Raw genomic sequence first — 3,713 nt, forward strand, 5'->3', positions numbered from 1 at the left:
GCCTTGTATCCATTCACAACCACACTGCTGCCACAAAGTGTCTTCCTGCTTGGTGATTCTCTGTAGAGCCCTCTTCCTGTTAATTTTGATCCCATTACCGCAAACCTTGATTTCCTCTCTCTGTTATGCCTTTTCACTTTAAACCCAGACTGGCTTCTGTTTCTGGTTACTCTTTGCAGTTCTGTGTGCTGGACCCATGGGCAAGGGGTACTATTTCTACTTTGGCCAGACCATCAGTGGACCAGGTCCCCACTTTGGTTTTATGGAGTAGAATATTAAGGAGGTTGGAAAGAGGTAACCAAAAAGAAAGGTGTTTGTTGGAAAGTAGCACTCTGCTTCTTCAGCTCACCAGGCATCCTGCTCTGTGACTAAGAGTTGGAATGAATTTTACTTTCTTCTTAGAATCCCTGACAGATAACAAAGCACAAATGGGCACTACTAGTCCTGATGGTATCTCCATGTGGGTGACCTCTGAATCTCTTTTCTCACTTATAAACTATATAGATTTAAAGAATTTGATGTCTAAAGGATTAGGTGTTTAAAACCCCTAGCACATTAAAAATCTGGCCTATATTAGTAATGTGGTAGTATTTTATTTTTTCTTTAACAAGGTGTATCCTAAGATCTAGCCTAGCCACTTATCAAATGAATGGCACCATTAGCCCATTATAAATTGTATGTTGCTTATAATAAGTGAGGGTCCCCTTGAGAATGGGGGGATGTGAGACTATGGCGTGGTTACCTGCAGAGTCTGCAGTGGAACAGCTGCTGTCCCGGCTGCTGCCAGTGGAACCGTGAGACTTGACGGAAGGCTTCAATCCCTCGGTACCTCCAAGGATGTCTCAGGAATACCTGAGGTGAATTCAGATCCAAGCAGCTTGGTGTCCCGATGTTGTGGTAGCTCAGATTGACTCAAAGAAATTGAAAAGGAAGCAAAGTGTGAATGTTTCCCTTTCAGGATGCCATCCTGCCCCCTGACGGTCATTCCCCAACACTTCAGGGGCAGCAGCAACGAGTGGCACAATTTTCAGCTGCTCAACAAAATGTAAATACAGAAGTGACTGGAAGTCAGGCAGTTGGACAGTACCTGGACTATGCCAAAATCTGAAGATGAAGAAGGTTGGAAAAAATTCTGTCTAGGAGAAAGATTACGTGCTGAAGGGACTGTTGGGCCAACCGTGAATGGAAGCCCTGGGATTATGTCCAAATTGGGTTTCCTCTCTCAATTAGCATTGTAGGCAGCATGAATCAAGCAACAGTACTATGTCTTGCAATATCTGAGTAATTGGCTTGAAGAAAGAGATTTGACTCCACCACTGGGGAGATGGTTCTATGCCTTACTGGCTTGCCTTGAAAAACCTTACTCCACGAAGCTCACTCCCTGATCCTGCAGCTTGCGAGAAGGTGCTCTGACGTGAGGCTGTCAGTGGACACCGAAGATGATGAAAGGGTCCCTGCTTTGAATTGATTGATCTGCTATTTTGGCCAACATGATCTAGCTGACGAGCCGCTGTGAGGCAGCAGATCTCCGAGACCGACGGTGTTTCTGCTGAAGGCAGCCCGAGCCTGCGCGTGTGCCGTGCGTTTCCACGCAGGCTACATCATCTGCTTCATCACTGTGCGAGCGACGCTTCTTCACTTAAGCTGTGCAGTTCAAGCTGATGGTCAGAGTAGAGACTGAATTTATCTGGGTATCTGAAATATCTGGAAAAATATCACCTGGTATTCTATTAATAGTCTGAATAGTTTTCTGCAGTCACAAGCATTTAAAAGAAGTTAAGTCCCATTTATTAGTGAAGCAGCCTGCAGAGACTGTGTGAGGAAATTTTATAGCGGTGCCTGGTGCTGTTTGTTTACATTATGCACAAAAATTTTGTTGAAAATGTGTTTTGGATACTAAACTTTTATTTGGATCTTGAACAAAATGAGACAAATCAATGTCCTTAAAAAACAATAAGTGAAAAGGGCCTGGGAGATGGCTCAGTAGAATAAGCACTTGCCTGCCAAGTGCAAGGGTCTGAGTTCAATCCCTGGTTCCGCAAAAAAAGAAGAAGAATATAAAAAATAAATGAGGGTCTCATCACCCCAGCTCTGATTCAGCATCAACTTATAGAACAAATTCTGCCTGGCACTTCTTATTGAGCTATTTCTTTTTATCAAGTCACAAAATTTTGGCAGGTGTGATTCATTTTTAAAATATTATTTTAATAAAATTCTTCAATGAAGAAATGCTTATTCATTACATAGAAGTCCATGAATTATTTCTTTCAACTTCAATTGCAAAAACACCAGGAAGACAACTTGTTTCTTTTTAATAACATGAATCTTTTCACATTTCTTCCCATTAACATCTTAAAAAATAAAAAGAACAGCAGCCTGAAAGGCACTTCTCACATTCACCTGTGATGTTGTGGTTAATAGCCCAGTGCTGCTTTTGCTTGGGGCCAGCCGCTGAAGATGGCTCCACAGGGAATCCACTGTAATTGTAAGACGTGTTGCAAAGTCACGTATGTCCATAGATCTAAATTCGCCAGAATGCTTATGGAAACATATTGTCATCCAATTTGCAAATAAATCCTTTCATTTTGGACCTCACCTTTTTCTTGACTCAAATTATCTTTATCAGATAATGGATGAGGAGCCTCATAATGAGCAAACAAGTTTCCAAGAGCAACCTCTCAGAAATCTAACTTCTTAAAATTCTTGACAGAGTCTATTTGGGACTGGCAGGACAGTGTTTTGTTGTTCCTTTTAAGAAAAAAATCTCCTTGACTTAACTAATATCTGTGATATCTTACAGTTATTGTAATAATGACAGCAAAAGTAAAAGCATCCATTTAATAAGTGCAGATTAAGAAATGTAAATCCATGTGGATTGCCAATCACAAAAAGATCGTGTTCTTATTCCATCTACATGCAGCAAAAATTGGCATGCCCACTTACAACAATATCTCTACATGCTGGATAACAACCATTTTTAGAATCTCATATGAAATAGCTCTGAGATTTGCTAAAAGAGGGAAAATGGAATTCAGGTGAAACATTTTCTCATCAATTCCTAAACAGTCAGTGCAGTTACTATTAATGAGTTTTATGACTGACTTAGGACTATTCATTTTGCTTTTTTTGTTGTTGTTTGTTTTCTGAGACAGGGTCTCGCTATGTAGCCCAGGGTCTCAGTTACTCTTCTTTCATTGCTGGGACAAATACCTGACACTCAAAATGAAGAAAGGAAAGGTTTATTTAGCTCACAGTTACTGGAGAGGTTTTAGTCCATATTCAGCTGGCTCCAAGGCAGACTGGCACATGGTAGAGGGCAGCAGTTCATGACAGCAGAAGGCAGTAAAATAGCAAAAGAAAAGAAGAAGTAACAGCAACAATGGCTACAAAGAGCAAGTCTGTCTGTCTTATTTGCATTCAGCCTCTCCGACCCAGGCTGGGTGCAGCACTCACACCCATAATCCTAGTGGGTCATGAGGTAATCACAAACTCTAGAATTCCGCCCCATGACAGCATGAGGCTTTGGGGGGACAACTACATGTTAACCATAACACCCAGGCTGACCTGAACTCACTATGTAGCTTAGCTGGTCTTGAATTAACAATGATCTGACTCAGCATCCTGAGTGCTGGGATTACAGGTATATGCCACCACCCCTAGCAAGTATACATTTAAAACTGTAGAGTACTTTTTAGGTGGAATTTAAGCATTCC

At 41.4% G+C, this 3,713-nt stretch overlaps 1 pseudogene; it reads left to right on the top strand.

Annotated features, from left to right (window-relative positions):
* The first annotated feature begins 729 nt into the window (after positions 1–729).
* Positions 730–1,516, top strand: LOC101572067 (annotated as a pseudogene).
* The last annotated feature ends 2,197 nt before the right edge of the window (positions 1,517–3,713 follow it).

The sequence above is a fragment of the Octodon degus genome, unplaced genomic scaffold (genome assembly GCF_000260255.1).
Source record: "Octodon degus isolate 3935 unplaced genomic scaffold, OctDeg1.0 scaffold00009, whole genome shotgun sequence".
NCBI classification, from domain to species: Eukaryota; Metazoa; Chordata; class Mammalia; order Rodentia; family Octodontidae; genus Octodon; species Octodon degus.